Raw genomic sequence first — 19206 nt, 5'->3', positions numbered from 1 at the left:
GGTAACTTATTGGGTGACTTAAAACAAATTGAGTTAGTTAGCTAGAAAGTAGACCATTGTGCATAAAGGGTAATGAAGGCCTTAAATGTGTGCTGTTGCCAGGAGAGATGTGTGTAAGCAGATATATCAGTTATTGAATGAATACAACATGGAAGCTGATATGAGGATGCTGCAGAGGGAGAAATAAAAGTATTCAAAAGAACTTGTTTAAAGGAAGATCTTTAGTGTTATTAAATCAAGGAAAAAAGTCTGAGAAAATGGTCAGGTAACAGGGGTTGATGAGAAGTCCTAGATTAGTGGGGTTCTCAACATTTCTTGCACATTTGAATCACCTGAGACACTTTAAAAAATACTGATGACTAAATTGTACCTATTGAGATTCTGAGGTAGTGAGTCTGGAGTGTGTCATAGGCATAGAAGTTTTAAATGCTTCTTAACACAGGGGCCTGGCTGGCTCAGTTGGTTAGCATCTGACTCTTGATTTTGGTCCATGAGATTGAGTTGGGCTTCGTGCTGATATACACGTGTAGAACCTGCTTAGGATGTTCTCTCTTCTTTTCTCTCCCTTCTGCTCCCTTGTTCATGTGTGTATGTGCTCTCTCTCAAAATAAATAAATACACATCTAAAAAAACTTGCTGAGAAAATTCTGATATTAAGGGAAGTTCTCATCTAGATCCTGGCTAATTAGTGCAGTCCACAAACCGTTTACATCTACATTACCTGGAAACATGGTGGAAATCTGGATTTGTAGACCCTACCACAGAATACCTTAAATCAAATCTGCAGTTTAAATACTTCCCTAGGTGATTTGTATGCATATTATTTGTTTAGTAATGCTTATCTTATATGTGTTAGAATTATCTAAGGTACTTTTAAAACCAACCACCTGTAGATCCCACCCTCAGAAATTTTGATTTAATTACTATAGGGCAGGGCTAGGGTGTAGGTATTATTTTAAAAGTTGCCCAGAAGATACAGACCTGAACTAGCTTTTAGAGCAACAGGTATAATATGTTGTTACCTATACATCTGAGAGTCAGAATCCTAGCAGTTTTTTGTTTTGTTTTGTTTTGATTGCTTGTAACAGCATTAAAATGTAACTAGAAGGAGAATGAGAAATGTTTTCATTCTCTAAATGTATTGCAAGATAGAAAATTGATTAATGAGAATCTACAGAAATATTCTACGTGACTTGAATTTTAGGTTTATTTGGAGCAATTTGGAGTAAGATTGAAGAATAAAACACTGCAAAAAGGTCTCCCAGAAAGCAGTTTAAATATCCATATCATCAGTGTACAATAATCTATTTGGAGTTAAGGTAAACTTTTTTAGGCATCTCTGATTTTTCTTTCTGAACTGATACGGATAGCTACCCCATTTTGAGGGACTTTATAATGACAGCCAATGTGAATTGTTGCCACACTCAATTTGCAAGGGCAGAGTTTCAAGCTAGAATAATTGCCTATTCCACTCCAGAGATGGGATGCTGACTGCTTCATTACCAGCTGTATGAACCAGGGCATGAGCAATTTCAGACAATGTGAACCATGCTCCTTTACACTACCCATGGGTACTAGTTCCCAAATCTACTTACTCACTCTTCCCAACTGACAACAGACATGTTTTGCTTGCTTCACTGTGCTCTTGATAAGACTAAAAGAGTTGTGCAAATGCACCTGTATCCTGCTCTCACATAATTGATCATTGTACAAGGTGAATCATTTACTATGTTGGAGTATTACATAAGACTCACATTTTGGAATCATTGAATTGGTTACCACCATTATTAATTTTTCCCCATATAATTTTATTCCATTTCCAAGGCAAAGGGAGAGACTGTTAGAAAGTCTGTTATTAAACAGATTACATAGTAGTATTGATATACGTCAGGCCCATAAATATAAGTAGGAAGGTTTAATAAGAATTTGATCTGTCTCAAGAAATTGTGTAGAAAAGCCCATGAGCCTTGGGAAGTAATTGCTTTTAAAAAACATTTGCGTTTAGAATTTTGCATGGTTGATATAAACTATTATGGGAAACATTTTAAGGCACAATTTTTTTGGCTCAATTTAAGTTATTTATAATATGCCAAGTTTACTATTTAAGTAACTAAACTTCATTTAAAATCGGTGCTATAGTTTCATTTTGTTTTAGAGGAAATATTGTCATTGCTTGTACCAGGAGGCAATGTCAAATTTATATTAGTGAACTATCAACTACAATTTTACACCAAAACCAGGCACATAGAATGTTAGAAGTAGTTTCTGATACAATGGAAACCATGATGGAATTATTAGTAAGAATGGAATTCAAGTAACTGTACCCAATTTATTTGTTCTTTTCTTAATTTTAAATTACTTGATATTTACTATATCTCTGTATCTTTCTATGTATGGTATTGCACAATGTATGTGCATATAAAACATGAAAGTAAAATATAAATGACTTTTAAAAATTATTATTTGCCTACCACCAAGTTTAGAAATATAACATTTTCAGTTACTCCAAAGTCTCTTGTGTATTTTTCTCATCACCCACCCTTCTCCTGCCAAGACGTAAACAGTTTCTTGAACTTTTTGTAGTGTTTTTTATAGGTATATTGGGTTATAATTCACATAACATGCAATTCACCCACTTAAGGTCAACATTCAGTGGTTTTTAACTATCAGCATAGTCAAACGTAGAACATTTTTATCACTCTAAAAAGAAACTCTGTTATCAATGAACAGTCATTCTCCATCCCACTACCCCACACCCAAATCTGAATAAATACTAATCTGCTTTTGGTTTCCATAGATTTTCTTATTTTGTATATGTCAAATAAGTGAAATGGGCAGACTGTGTGTTCTTTGGCAACATTTTCACTTAGCATAAAATTTTCATGTTTCATCTATGTTAAAGAATTTATCAGTACTTCATTTTTATGACTGAATCATATTCCATTGTATGGGTATACCACATTTTGTTTATCCATTTGTCAGCTGATAAACATTTAGGTTATTCCTACTTTTTAGCTAATATGCCTAATGCTGTTATAAATATTCATGTACAAGTTTCAGTGTAGAGATATATTTTCATTTCATAGTGGAAGAAAACATAGTAAGCATAAGTCTCTATTAAGTATTAATTTTTCATTTTTTCTTAATCCCTTAATATTTTCTATGTGTATGGATATTCATATATATGTATATATGCATATGTGTATGAATATATATTTTGTGACATTTATGTATGATATGTATATATCACAATAAGGTATTACATGTAACATATCATATACGTAAAATATCTTCTAAGAAATAAACAGAAACACAAATCCTAATTTTATGAAATTAGCAAATTTTTACATCTTGAAAATATCCACATTAAAATTTTTTTTTAATATTTATTTATGAGAGAGAGAGAGATGGAGTGTGAACAGGGGAGGGGCAGAGAGAGAAGAAGACACAGAATCCAAAATAGGCTTCAGGCTCTGAGCTGTCAGCACAGAGCCCAATGTGGGGCTTGTACCCATGGACTGTGAGGTCATGACCTGAGCCAGAGTTGGATGCCTGGGCCACCCAGGTGCCCCAATATCCATATTTTAAAATTTATATTACCCTAATTTATTTTTCCATCAGTGCTTAGAATCATCTTTATCCCTAGAGGAAATCCTTAAACATGTTTATGAAAACTCTCATAGTAAGACTCAGGCAACACTAGTGAGCTATATAATATCCATTCACACAATCCCTTAGCTATTTAGGAAATATATATTGAGAGATAATGAATCAGCAATTCATCTATTTTTATTCTTTTAAAAAAATTTTTTTTTAATGTTTATTTATTTTTGAGACAGAGAGAGACAGAACATGAGCAGGGGAGGGGCAGAGAGAAAGGGAGATACAGAATCTGAAACAGGCTCCAGGCTCCGAGCCGTCAGCACAGAGCCCAACGCGGGGCTCGAACTCACGAACTGTGAGATCATGACCTGAGCCGAAGTCGGACGCTTAACCGACTGAGCCACCCAGGCGCCCCTATTTTTATTCTTTAAGTAAATGAGTTTAAATATTAAGGCAGAAAGTTATCTGTGTGAAGTATTGCATAATTCAAAAAAATTTGACAAATAGACTGTAACTTCAAAAACACACAGATACACCTAGACCTGTCCATTTCTTATGGTAGGTATGTATGCATTTTTCCTTCCAAATTTAGCTTAAAATATATATTTTTAATTTTTTAAAATTTTTTTTTTTGAGAGAGAGAGAGAGAGAGAGAGAGAGAGAGAGAGACAGAGAGAGACAGAGACAGAATGAGAGCAGGGTAGGGGCAGAGACAGAGAGGGATCCAAAGCAGGCTCCAGGTTCTGAGCTGTCAGCACAGTGCCCAATGAAGGGCTCAAACTCAACTGTGAGATCACGACCTGAACTGAAATTGGACGCTTGACCGGGTCAGCCACCCAGATGCCCCTAGCTAAAAATATTTTTATTCTAAGAACATACTTTGGCATTTGAAACTGACCCACTGGTGATTTTTTTTTCTTTTATGTAAACATAGTACCTCATCTTGGCAGAAATCTTTAGGGGAAAATAATATGAAATAGGGACAAAAAGCAAGATGAAACTAATAAAATAAGATCAAGACTAAATTACTGTTTTAGCCCTCAGAATGGCCATTGTGTGCACTGTGTGCAAAAGAGAGGATTTAATTAAAGTGGTATCAGGCACAAGTTATACCTAAGTGATGTCTTAATAGAGAATTTTAGAATTATTTTAAATTTAGATATATATTTTTTCTTTGTGATTTTTGTAAAATCACTTGTTCATTAAGTGAAGTAAATAATTTATTGTCTGTATTGCAACATAATCATTTGGAATCTATATTGACAGTAAATGGTTTTCATTGCCTACTTGGCAGATAATGGTGCAATATTACCAAAACATAATGGTTGTTGAATAAAAAGTTTGATAACTTTTATATGACTAGTAGGAATATGCTATCAATCTGGGGGTTGTTACCTCCTATAATACTTTATACCTTATATTAGGTTCTCTCTCTTTGTGCCCTTCCTGCCTTCCTTCCTTTCCTCCTTCCTTCCTTCCTTTCTTCTTCTTCCTCCTCCTCCTCCTTCTCTTCCTCCTCCTCTTCTTCCTTGTAAAACAGTTTGAATCACCAGTTTATTCTTTGGGCATTGTATCTGATAAACAAATTAGACTCTAATTTTTATTTTTTATTTTGTTAATGTTTGTTTATTTTGAGAGAAAGAGAGCAGGGGAAGGGCCGAAAGGGAGAGAGAGAATCCCAAAGTCTCCATGCTGTCAGCACATAACCCAACATGGGGCTCAGTCCCACAAACTGTGAGATCATGACCTGAGCTGAAATCAAGAGTTGGACACTTAAGCAACTGAGCCACCCAGGTGCCCCTAGACTCTGATTTCTAAAACACACACACACACAAAAATTGCATAGCAGTAAAATAATGTAAGTTCTCACTAAAACCATAGGTAAGATACTAGTCAACAAAGACATTAAACATAATAAACTTTGCCTTTTTTGGTGGCTCTTAATGTTTAGAGTTCCTTATTTTAAGGATCCAAATCAAAGTGGATTTTGCAGGGATTTAGAAATTAGCATAGATATTGGGGCGCCTGGGTGGCGCAGTCGGTTAAGCGTCCGACTTCAGCCAGGTCACGATCTCGCGGTCCGTGAGTTCGAGCCCCGCGTCAGGCTCTGGGCTGATGGCTCGGAGCCTGGAGCCTGTTTCCGATTCTGTGTCTCCCTCTCTCTCTGCCCCTCCCCCGTTCATGCTCTGTCTCTCTCTGTCCCAAAAATAAATAAAAAAATGTTGAAAAAAAAAATTAAAAAAAAAAAAAAAGAAATTAGCATAGATAAAAACATTCATGAAATGAATGTGCATACAAGTTGATATGTGTGTATATGTGTGTGTGTGTGTGTGTATATATATATATATATATATGTATATATATATATATATATATATAATATCTCAAAGTTCACTGTAAGTGAATCAGTGAGAGTCATTCTAATGAGTTAGTATCAATCAGGTGCTGCCACATTCTGTCAAGATTGTTTTAATCATGGTAGATAAAACCCATTCAGGTAGTTCCTAACTTCTCTTTGTATGGCTCATACATTAAACTCTGAAGTTTTCTCCTAAACATCTTATATACATATGGTATTTTATCTCTTAATTTTTAGAGTATTTAATGGATTTTAGTAGGAAAGAGAGGTAAAAGCTATAAGGTGCATACTATGTTTGCATATTATTTATGGTTCTACCTTTCCAGACCTCTCTCACTTATTCCTTAAAATAACTTTATTAGGTTTGTGTATTTATATCACTTCTGTAAAAGAACAAGGTTCAGGAAGCTTTAGCAGTTTTCTGGAATTTAGAGACTATGAGCTAGAATTAAAGCTAGCAGTGTTCAGTTACAGAGGCCAAATTCTTTCTTGTAAACCATTCCTATCATACTTAAGCAATTGGAATCATATTCTTCAAATTATTATCCAGAAATCAAGGATGGTTGCATGTTTCAGCATAGGCTGTATTAATGGTAAATAAGCCAATAATCCAACATGACCTATCAGGTCATGATACACCAACATGAGTTGCCTTAAAATTTGGTTCTTTATATTCAAAAAGAGGTCCAAGCAAATAGAGGCTCATTCCTATATAGTCTTCCATGGTCACTATAGAAGTGGGAAGATATGTGGTAAACTATGCACAGATTCGTACAATTTCAGCTAGGGAATAACACATGCCATTCATATATTGGCATCATTTCCTTGGCCAAGGAAAGTCACATAGTCATGTTTAATTTCATAGGGGACATTGAAGTCTAATTCTATCCAATTCCTAAAAAGAGAAGAAAAACTCTCTGATATAAGCATAAATGGCTACGGCTGTTCATATTCTATTCAGAAAATATTCAGCTGACCTTTCCACAGGCAAAATACACTTGTGAGGCAAAGTCAAAACAAGCCATTCACTCACAGCTTTATCTCAAAATTCACTATCTTTACATCATATGCAGTGCCTCAACATTAGGTTCAATGCAGAGCCTTTTGATAGGGAATCTTGTAAATTTAAAATGCAAGTTCTTTGCCCCCTACCTACCCAATATATGGTCTAAAAAACAGACAAAACCACAGTAAATAGTCATGTTTTGAATGGAGAGGATGGGAAACACCAGCAGTAACTAATTCTTCAATTTTGAAAGGCTGCTTGGCAGAGATGATGAGAAATCCTACACTGAGGAAGGGTAAAGTTTCTTAATTAGGTCTGAATTTTGCTCTCTTCTAGGCATCTTCAGTCCCTTGGCTGTGACCTCTGGGAGTTTTGTTTTGATTTTTCTGTTCATTATCTTTCTGGGCCACATCTGAAGTGAGCATAAGGGATCAGACCTTGGGGGCTGAGCAGCTTTCTCAGCTTGATTCTAGCTTGTACAAGCTTGGGACCTAAGGATCATTTTGATGTGCAAAGAATCACAGACTTTTTGAGTCTAAGCTCATTCTCTAGGAGGTATAATTCTTTTAAAAATTTAGTATGTTTATTATCCCTTAAATTTTAGTCAGTTCAGTGTAATGAGAGTTCTTAGATTTATCTAACTTTTTTTTTCTTGCCTCTGTGTTTCATTTTTATCATTTAGTTGCAGTTACCTTGAGTGAATACTTCTTTTCTTGGATAGTTTTAGCCTTTTTTCCCTGAGCTGTTTTCTCAGTTGAAATGATTTACTTGGTAGCACAATCTTAGTAGTATTCCAAGACATCTTAATTCATTCAGAAGTTATTTTTTAATTTTCTTATGTTTGTTTATTTTTGAGAGAGACAGAATGTGAGTGAGGGAGGGGCAGAGAGAGGGGGAGACACAGAATCTGAAGCAGGCTTCAGCCTCTTAGCTGTCAGCACAGAGCCTGATATGGGGATCAAACTCACGAACCTTGAAGTCATGACCTGAGCTGAAGTGGGATGCTTGACCACCTGAGCCACCCAGGTGCCCCTCAGAAGTTTTAACAGTGGATGTTGTTGTATTAGTTATCTGTTGTTGTGTAACACATTACTCTAAAACTTGGTGGATTTAAACGGCACACGTTTATTATCATTTCTGTGGACCAGGAATATGGTTTAGCTGGGTACCTTTTGTCATGGTCTTTGATAAAGGCTACATTCAAGTTGTCAGCTGCTGCTGAGGTCTCATCTGATTACTCATTTGAGGGAATGACCAACTATTGTCATTTACATGGTTGTTGAAAGGATTCCGTTTCTCAAGAGCTATTAGACTTAGGGCTCCGTTTCCTTATTGACTCGACTGGAGGAGGCCACTCTCAGTTCTTACCTTAGGAGCATATCAGACATGGCACTTTGCTCAACTAAAACCTGCAAGAAACACAGTCTGCAGGCAAGATGGTAGTTGCTATCTTATGTGACATAATCTTACATAATGGGTAACATCCATTACCTTTGCCATTATTTAGATGCCAATAATAGGCCTTTACAAACTCAAGGGAAGGTGATTACATAGTGTGTGAATACCAAGAGGAAGAAATAATTTGTATAATCTTATAACCTGGCTGACCCAAGTGTGATAGGTAGCCATAGATTGATTTGATGTGATCTTTGTGAAAGCCTGAGATATAATTATTACTTTTTCTTTTGCTTCCCTTAGGACTCTTCAGTTTAATCTTTAGTAGTTATAGTTGAAAAAGAAATTACCTTTTTCAAAACTGTAAGTTTCTTTTTAAAAAAATTTTTTTTAATGTTTATTTATTTTTGAGACAAAGGGAGACAGAGAGTGAGTGCGGGAGGGTCAGAGAGAGAGGGAGACACAGAATCTGAAACACGCTCAAGGCTCTGAGCTGTCAGCACAGAGCCTGATGCAGGGTTCCAACTCATGAACCGTGAGATCATGACCTGAGCCAAAATCAGACGCTTAACTGACTGAGCCAATCAGGTGCCCCAAAACTATAAGTTTCTGCATTTGAGAACTTGGTATTATCTTTCAGTACTATTTACAAATTGGCTAATTACGCTTTGTGATCAGTATTACTGTGTATAATATCTTGCCAATTCAGCCAGTTGCAACCAACACATACTAACAGTCTCTTTTCCATTTGGTCCCTAAGGCTGCTGTTCCATAGAAGTTGAGAGCCAAGAGAGAGTAAGTGGAATAGCATCAGCCATCTTTGCTTCTGATTCCATCCAGTGATGTAGGATATATCTCCAGTACTCTGGACAAACAGTGAGAATTAAGTTTCACATAATTCCAGATTTCCAAACTTCTCTGGAGAGTTATATTCTACCTTTGCCTTTTGAAGCCAACCCTGAAAATAAAAGTGGTAGCAGAACCCATCTCTAAGCCCTGTGTGAGGACTACACTTCTCTCTGTCCACTTTCTCACAGAGACAGGAAAGCCTGCCCTTCAAAACTGGCTGTTATATTTTTGTTATTCTTCCAAAGTATATAGATTTTGGCACTAACATTCACATTTGAAATTCAAAAACCCTTTCTCTTACCCTATCATTTCTATCAAAAGTGTGTTTTGATTCTTGAAAACCGAGAACTCCAGTTCATTTTTATTCTGCTCTGGGTACTTTTCCTGGATATGATCAATCTGCCTTAGATTAGGTGGGATAAAGAGATAAGAATGAAAAGTACTGAAAAATAAAACATAAATTGAAAATCTTATTTTAATTATATATGCTTTCTCTTGTTTATGTTTCCTTCCTTAGCTCTTTGCTTTCTGTCTTTTGCTTCATAATTTTTTTTATGCTTTAATCATTTAGTGTTTTTGGGAATTACATATTTCATGTTCAGTTCTACTGGTGGCATTTCAGTTTTTCAAAAGCATTTTAACCTTTTTTTCCTTCTAATTTTCATTCTTTCCCTGACAGCCATTGGAGATACTTTTAGTATTCTTTCTTGATTTGTTTCATTATTTTTGTTTAATGTAGATACTTTATTTAATGTGGATACCTCTTTTTTTGCTCTGTTAAATTGAGACCTTGGAAGGTCATAATTTATTATTTCTCAGAAAATAACTATAATCTGGCTATTTTATCTTCTGCATCTCACAGTAAGTAAGTTTTTAAAGCATGCTGTTCCTCTAATAATCTTCATATTGTTTTCTATGTACTTGTTTTTCAAGATTTTCTTGATTCCATGTGTTTCTCCTAATACTTTTTACTCTATATGAGATTATGATACGAGGCTAAGTAGTTAACAAAGGTAAGAGTGAATAGGTTGCCTTTGGCCTTACTGTTGATGCCTCAGTGTATATTTGGAAGGCAGATTGAGGTGATCAACTTCAAGGCAAATTGAGGTTTTAGACTTTTAAAAACCTTATTTCTTAACCTCGTATATCACATATCTTCTTCAGAGTAATAGGGTTACATGAGAAAAATAGAATTTCTACTGGAATTTTTACGAAAAATGTGCCCCCAGAGAAATGATTGTGATGAATAAACACTCTGCCACTCTTATGTTACCAAAAGTTATTATTTTAAAAAAAAATTTTTTTTTTAACGTTTATTTATTTTTGAGACAGAGAGAGACAGAGCATGAACAGGGGACGGGCAGAGAGAGAGAGGGAGACACAGAATCAGAAGCAGGCTCCAGGCTCTGAGCCATCAGCCCAGAGCCCGACGCGGGGCTCAAACTCACGGACCGTGAGATCGTGACCTGAGCTGAAGTCGGACGCTTAACCGACTGAGCCACCCAGGCGCCCCAACCAAAAGTTATTATTTAGAATTTAATATATTTTGAGAAAAATGATGTGTGTAGATATGGGATACAAACATGTATGTGTTAGGATTGTATTTTGGCATGGAAGTACAGAATAATGCCCAAGGGAGAAGAAGAGTTGTTGTCCATTTTTCCATTGTGTGTATAGTCTGTGAATCAGAGAACAGGTGAGGGTTGAAAGCATGTCTTCCGTTATTTTTTCCTAGATAGTCAGATTTAGTTCTTTGAACTGCCCATATCATGGACTTGTGTACCTTAAGTCTGAGTAGCTTTTTAAAAATTAATTAATTTATTTGTAATTGAAGGATAGTTGACGTACAATATTAGTTTCAGGTTTACAACCTAGTGATTTGACATTTATATACATTATGAAATGCTCACCGTGATAAATGTAATTACCATCACTCACCATACAAAGTTATTGCAATATTATTGACTATATTCTTTATGATGTACTTTATATCCCAGTGATTTACTTGTAATTGTCTGTTTATACCTCTTAGTCCCCCTCACCTATTTTGCCCTACAACCCTACCACCCACCCACTGCCCTATGGCAATGACCATGTTCTGTGTGTTGTTTTGTTTTTTAGATTCCACTTGTAAGTGGAATTATATGGTATTTAACATTCTTTTTCTGACTCATTTCATTTCTCATAATACCTTCTGAGTTCATCCATGTTGTTGCAAATGGCCAGATACCATTCTTTTTTATGATGTAGTGTTGTTTTGTATATATATATGTATATACAATATGTATATTGTATATGTATATTCTTTTTCATTCATCTGTTGATGGGCAGTTAGGTAGCTTTTATATCTTGGCTATTTTAAATAATGCTGCAGTAAACATAGGGGTACATATATCTTTCTGAATTATTTTTTTTTCATTTTCCTTGGTAAATACCCGGAAGTAGAATTACCAGATCATACAGTATTTCTATTTCTAATCTTTTGAGGAACCCCCATAGTAGTTTCATGGTGGCTTGTTTTTTCTTCAATCAAACTTTCTCAATATTAATTTTTTTTTCACTTCTCAGATTTTTGATTGTCTATTGGTATTAAGTTTCATGCTATTGATGTTTTTAATCCCTTATTTGGGTCTTGGTTATTTTGTGAGAAAGTAGAAGAGGCTAATAGTCATATGCTGCTGGCTTGAAAGCCATGATCATGCTTTCACATTTTTGTCATCATATGATTATATTTAACAATACACTATATTTTACTGCTTTTAATTCTATTATATTTAAACAAAGATCTATATTGATAAAATTATATATTAATAACCTGGAGAAGTGCCATCCTAGAAAGAACTGAAGATCCACAAGTCACATAATAATGTCAATTGTAGTGTGATTAGGAAGCCTGAAAGGAAATTGTGATCAGTACTCAAGTACTGTCAATTAAATTCAAATGTGAATAATAATAGTGCAGCATTAATTGGATTTATGTTGTATATAAAATGAAAATACTGGTAAAATTTTATGTTTCATTATAATAAAAGTAGCTCTTAGAGATGTATCTCTAACATTCTTTTTTAAAAAAAATTAATGTTTTTATTTTTGAGAGAGAGAGAAAGAGAGAGAGGGAGAGAGGGAGAGAGAGAGAGCGCGAGCAAGTGGGGGAGGGGCAGAGAGAGAGGGAGACCCAGAATCCAAAGCAGGCTCCAGGCTCTGAGCTGTCAGCACAGAGCCAAATGCAGGGCTCTAACTCACAGACCACGAGATCATGACCTGAGCCAAAGTCGGATGCTTAACTGACTGAGCCACCCAGGCGCCCCTCTAACATATTCTTAAGGTCCCCAAAATGGATCTGAATCATACCCAGTATATGATAAATTACAAAAATAAGTAAGTTTGGGGAGTAAATGAAGTAGAACCTGTCTGAATCTGAATGTTTTGGTATCATACTACTGCCACGTCCTCTAGCACACTAAAATATTTCTATGATTGGTGTTGTAATAGCGACTTTTTTTTCTTATTTATGTAAATCTAAAATTGACAAATAATAGGTAGCCAGAATAAAGATCCTTGAGCAATGTATTTTAAGTTTCCAGTCATCTATACCTCAGGAATTAAACAATAGCAGTGTTTATGTTTTAGTTATTTTAGAAATTTGGTCTATTGTGTACTCATCATTTAGAGATGCATATAACAATATACCTCTCTCCAAATAATATAGTTTGGAAACATCTACAATAGTACATGCCTTTTTTTCAAATTTTTGTTCAGTAATTAATTTTCGAAAAAAGTATTGGGTAAGGAGTATAGCTCTATATTAATCCTATTTCTTTAAACAGTTTGCTACTGTGCCAGTTGAAGAGAGATACACTTAGTATATTTTAGTAGCATTGTGTCAACACCTCAATGTGTTTTCATAGTAATGTAATGCTTGCCTTACTAGGAGGCAATAATAAATGAGAAAAGCGTTAAGAGTAATAACAATTAGAAAACATACCTTTTATATAAAGACCTTTCTAAATTTATGTTTAAATTAAACTACATGAGAATTATAATACATGTTTAAATAAATTTATATTTAAATTATACTTATAATTTAAGTAAAATTATTTATATTAATAATTTATATTTATTATTTGTATGTAATTATAATACAAATATAATTCACAATATAATTATATTTATGACAGTCCCATGAATTGGTATTTACTTAAGGAAGTCCTAAGTCAATAATATTTGCTGTAGTAAAAAGGGATAATAACTTCTTATATATTATTGCATTTAACTATAAACTGCATTATTTTTGTGACAAATGTGAAAAATTGTAACTGTCTCTGACTGCCTCAAAAGTGAATACTGTCAAAGTAATTTTTACATTTTGCATTCATACCTTAATGTGTTATATATGATGGGCCTATTTTTAGGTCACATATATTTCTGTATTTAGCTTGAATTTAATATTGGCAATAAAACTTGATCTTGTAGTGGAAGTTGACAATAAATATTCTTTGCAGCCAACTAGATTTTGACATACAATTAAGGAGAGCCTCACAGTGTAATTTTCACATAGATCAATAACATTAGAATCTCAGCACAATTCTGCCTCTGCTAATACAAATGAAGGCTTCATTTTAAATTAGTTTAGCTAAAATGGAATTACTCAAGTAATGTTAGATAAAATATCTTTCTTTAGCCAGTGTTGAGGACTTCACATAAGAAAAGACAAATATTTAAGCAACAATTTAATCATGCATTTTTTGGCACTTATTAAAGTTATGACACAGATAGTTTGTTATACAGAAAAAGGCTAATTTTATAATACATAAGCAAGTAGATTATTGGATTTGTTCATTGACAAAGATATGTTTAGCTTTTGCATAGTAAGTCCAGCCTTTATTTTTTTAACTATAATATGTATCTGTATGTTGAAAACATCTGGAGACAAGGGATGAGGAAAGGATAGAATAACGTCTATCCTGACAATGACTCTGTTTTTTATTTTTTTTATTTTTATGTCCCCATATTTTGACAAAATTCTAATTTTCTGAATCAGATTTTGTCTATCTAAATTATACTTTTTCACTTAGAATCCACATTATCCCCTTTGTTCATCTGGAGGTACAGAGGGAAAAAAAGAGACAATGTAGTCATAAAATGAAGCCTTTTCAATTGAGCTATGTGTCAAGAACCTGCAGTCACTAGTGAAAAATACATTAAATAAAAAATATAAAAGATAGCAGTTCTAGAACATTTAGTAAAACCTGCTTAGCTGGGATTTAAATTCAGGAGTTCTGACTGCAGAATCCATATGCTCAACCACCATGCTATGTACAACCTCTCTGATCACTTTTTATGTCCACTGAGGCCTTTAATGATGATATACTTTCCACTTTACTAATTAGTATTAGAAAACTCATGTTACTTTCACGTGTTTAATAGCATGCAAGAAGATTTATATCTCAATAGGCTGTACAAAAATGTGTAGTGACTCTTTCAAAGTCTGGCTATCAGGGCCATAGGGAATGTGTATTTGATTGAGCAATGAGTGTTTCTTGTTAAGACTATGGAAGTTGTGAAATCAGTTTATTTTTCCTTTCTTCTGAATCTTTTCATGTGTCAGCTGTAATGCTGTTTGAATGAAAGACATTTGATTACCATCTATGTTCTTCCCTAAAACTGAATGGAGAGCTTTGTGGAAGATTGGCAGGCTTGAATAGTGGACAGTTTTGACATTGGCAGTGTTGCAACAGGAGAGAACTTGCAATTCCTCTGTTCTATGGTTGTCAAAGAAGAATTTAGTGCCAAGCTTGGCATAAGTTTCAGAGCTTTTTACTTTATGAATTACTGATTCCCTAAGAAGCCTAAGCCATCTCTTTCTTTTCCAAGAAGGTGGTCCCGTTGTTCAACTAGTTTAAGAGACTGTAGTGGTTTGTCATGGTCTTTTCATTTGGATACCAATACCAATCATATTTTTCTCTGTGATATAAAAGACCTTAGAGAATATAGAGAATATATATGAATCCCACTCAATCCTATTCAAAATCTGTATTATTAGAAAATGCTGTCTGGATAAATGTCACAATTCTCCTTCCTGGGTACAGCTTCTGGAATCAGATGGATAGGTCTTATTCCCGTTTCATTGGCTTGGTAACTCTGGCAACTTTGAATGAATGCCTAATATACTTCTTAATACGTTAAATAGGTATAATAATAAGACTGATTTCATAGTATTTGTATGAGGAATAATTGAGATATTCTTACTAAGTAGTTAGCTATGCCTGGTACATAGCCAACATTCAATAAATATTAGGTGCCTTCATCATGATTATGATCATGGACAGAAAGAAGTTAAGATAAATAAAAAACATGGAGGCAGCTTTTATTTCTTTATGCACATGATAAAATATAAGGAAAGAGGGCAAAGGAAGATTGGAATCGACATGAGTGCATTGTTTCAAAGTAGATTGACATAATCTGAAATACGAAAGACTTGGTTATAATCTGAAATACTAAAAATAGGAGAACTCATGGCAGGACTCCCTGGCATATTCAGTAATGCGTTATATATCCTAGAGACCTGGATATTGATTATCTTTATTAAGTTTTCTAACTTTTTGAGAAACTAGATTTGCCCCGTCCCACATCAAGAGGAGTTAGACTTTTAGCACACAAGGTGTTAAAAATAGACCCCTTAAAGATAGAAATCCAAAGTAAATAATTGTGAGTGTATTGGACCCTTAGGCATGGCTGCTCCAACCTCAGTAAAACACAGGGGCTATAGACTTAGGAACCTCACACTGCTCACACTGTTCTTAGGAACAAGGCATAAGAAGTGTCTCTGTAACCATTTGTCTGGGTCTTTCTTATTCATCAGGATTTATCTGAAATGTGCCCTCCATGAGAGGCCATCTCAGTCTACCTGATATTAACACCTCTCTCCCCTTCTTTTTTGTTGGCCTCTTTTTTTCCTATTTATTATACTTATTGTAAATTGTAATTATCTGAATATCATTTTTATCTAGTATCTTCTAATGTCCGGAGTGTAAGAGCCCTATATGTTTAGTTGCTATCATGTAGTTGTTTTTGTACAGTAACCCCTTAATACAAGAACAACAATTAACAGTAACAAGGATAATAAAACTTGATGCACTGTAACTCTACATTTGTCACAAAATAAAGGCAAAAGTAAAAGTATAACCCCTGAACAATGGAGCCCTTTTATGTTATTTCCTCCCTCCTTTGTGGAACTATCACTTGGTTTAACCTGACCTGTATGAAAGTGTTGAGGGCAGGGAGGCAAGAAAGTCATTAGGTGATGTACCATTCTTCCTGCCCCATTTCTACAGCACTCACCGTGGTGATGCTTATTAATTTTAATACCTCTCTGCTGACTCAGACTTAATAACAAATTATATAACCAAAGTTCATCATAAAATAAAAACTGAGATTTTAAGCACCATCTTCCTAAGCTGTATATCTTTTTTCAGTTCAGAAACCAGTTTTAAAAATTACATTGTCATGCACTTTTCTGTATTTCATGAGATAGAATAACTTCTAAAGAAAAAGTGATGATTTAGGATTAATTACTATCAAAGTCCCTTGAATAGCATAGTGTTTTTTTTTTTTTAATTTTATTTTAACTTGTTTTATTTTTTATTTTTTTATTTTATTTTTTTTTTAATTTTTTTTTTTTTTTAACGTTTATTTTTGAGACAGAGAGAGCATGAACAGGGGAGGGGCAGAGAGAGAGGGAGACACAGAATCTGAAGCAGGCTCCAGGCTCTGAGCTGTCAGCACAGAGCCCGACGCGGGGCTCGAACTCACAGACCACGAGATCATGACCTGAGCCGAAGTCGGACGCTTAACTGACCGAGCCACCCAGGCGCCCCTATTTTTTATTTTTTTAAGTTTACATCCAAATTAGTTAGCATATAGTGCAACAATGATTTCAGGAGTAGATTCCTTAATGCCCCTTACCCATTTAGCCCATCCCCCCTCCCACAACCCCTCCAGCAACCCTCAGTTTGTTCTCCATATTTATGAGTCTCTTCTGTTTTGTCCCCCTCCTTGTTTTTATATTATTTTTGTTTCCCTTCCCTTATGTTCATCTGTTTTGTCTCTTAAAGTCCTCATATGAGTGAAGTCATAGGATTTTTATCTTTCTCTGACTAATTTCACTTAGCATAATACCCTCCAGTTCCATCCATGTAGTTGCAAATGGCAAGATTTCATTCTGTTTGATTCCTGAGTAATTGTGTGTGTGTGTGTGTGTGTGTGTATATATATATATATATATATATATATATACACATATGTATACGTATACATATGTATATATATATATATATATACACATATGTATACGTATACATATGTATACATATATATATATATATACACACACACACACACACACACCACATTTTCTTTATCCATTCATCCATCGATGGACGTTTGGGCTCTTTCCATACTTTGGCTATTGTTGATAGTGCTGCTATAAACATGGGGGTGCATGTGTCCCTTCGAAACAGCACACCTGTATCCCTTGGATATATGCCTAGTAGTGCAATTGCTGGGTCGTAGGGTAGTTCTATTTTTAGTTTTTTGAGGAACCTCCATAGTGTTTTCCAGAGTGGCTGCACCAGCTTGCATTCCCACCAACAATGGAAAAGAGATCCTGTTTTTCTGCATCCTCACCCACATCTTTTGTTGCCTCAGTTGTTAATGTTAGCCATTCTGACAGGTGTGAGGCGGTATCTCATGGTGGTTTTGATTTGTATTCCCCTGATGATGAGTGATGTTGAGCATTGTTTCATGTGTCGGTTGGCCAGCTGGATGTCTTCTTTGGAGAAGTGTCTATTCATGTCTTTTGCCCATTTCTTCACTGGATTATTTGTTGTTTGGGTGTTGAGTTTGATAAGTTCTTTATAGACTTTGGATACTAAGCACAGTGTTTCTAATTAGTTCATTTTCAGGAAAAAAATATTTCTTTAATAGGTTAAAAAGTCCCTTTATCCATGTTATATTCCTGGCCATTGTAGAAAGATTTTTTTGTACCTAAATTAACAAAGGCTTTAAAGGCAAGGATGTATAAACATACTACCAACATGTGTATCTGAATGGTAAAAAAATCAAAACAAAACAAAAAAAACCTTCCTTCCTTGAAGAAGTAATCACAGTATTCTTTCTCATTGAGAATGAGTGCTGCAACTTTAAGGAAATGCCTTTTATTTCAATATGGTAGGAGATTCTTGCTAGAATAAGATGGTGCCTAGTTATAGGCTTGAGATTTCTACACAGACAAATTGAAGAGAAGCAGTAATTTCAAATTCACAACAAGCATATAATTCAAGCTATTTTCAAAATTAAATGATTAAATGGAAAATAATTGCTTTTGAAATAGTTATCAAGTAATAAGTCCTTTTGATTTTCTCCATTATTTCAGAAGCTGATTTAAAGATGCACAATACTCTCAGGAGAACACATTTTGATTCCAGGTTTTGATTTCATTGTGTTTGATTAGCAGCTGCTATTACAATGAGTCCAAGTTACTTGAATGGCCTAGGGAGAGTACTCACAAATGTGACCTCCTAAGGAATGTAGACAATAGCCAAGGGAAATATTTCATTCTTTGGAGCCTAAGAAAACTGTGGAGAAATCACTGTGAATGGCAAGAATCCAAGAGAAGACGGAGAACTGAGAGGACAAGTGTTATGAAACACAGGGTCCTTAGAAAGGAGAAGTTTGGTTACTAAGCAGTTCATTCTAAGTTAGTTACTAGGGATTGTATCTGATATAGTAGGTCTTACATAGATTTGAAGTGTTTCCCCAGACCCAAGTAATTAAAAATATGGAATATGTATGTTAATATGTTAAAGGTACACATGCTATTTTTATAAAGTCTGTCTTTAATACTTGTAAAATATAGAATTAATCTATGAGAAATGCAAAATTATAAAATGTCATGTATATGGATATGTAAGAAATCTTTGACAAAATTAATTTC

General features: G+C 34.7%; 1 non-coding gene across 1 annotated transcript; it reads left to right on the top strand.

Moving 5' to 3' along the window:
• The first annotated feature begins 14563 nt into the window (after positions 1–14563).
• LOC128778484 (small nucleolar RNA snR87) lies at positions 14564–14669 on the top strand. Its single transcript, XR_008424070.1, has one exon. It is a non-coding gene; the product is annotated as a small nucleolar RNA snR87 (small nucleolar RNA).
• Positions 14670–19206: the final 4537 nt, after the last annotated feature.

The sequence above is a fragment of the Panthera pardus genome, unplaced genomic scaffold, assembly GCF_024362965.1.
Source record: "Panthera pardus isolate Hobbes unplaced genomic scaffold, ASM2436296v1 HiC_scaffold_2, whole genome shotgun sequence".
In the NCBI taxonomy this organism is placed as follows: domain Eukaryota; kingdom Metazoa; phylum Chordata; class Mammalia; order Carnivora; family Felidae; genus Panthera; species Panthera pardus.
The sequence above is the reverse complement of the archived record's forward strand: the minus strand, read 5'-3'. Positions and strand labels throughout refer to the sequence as shown.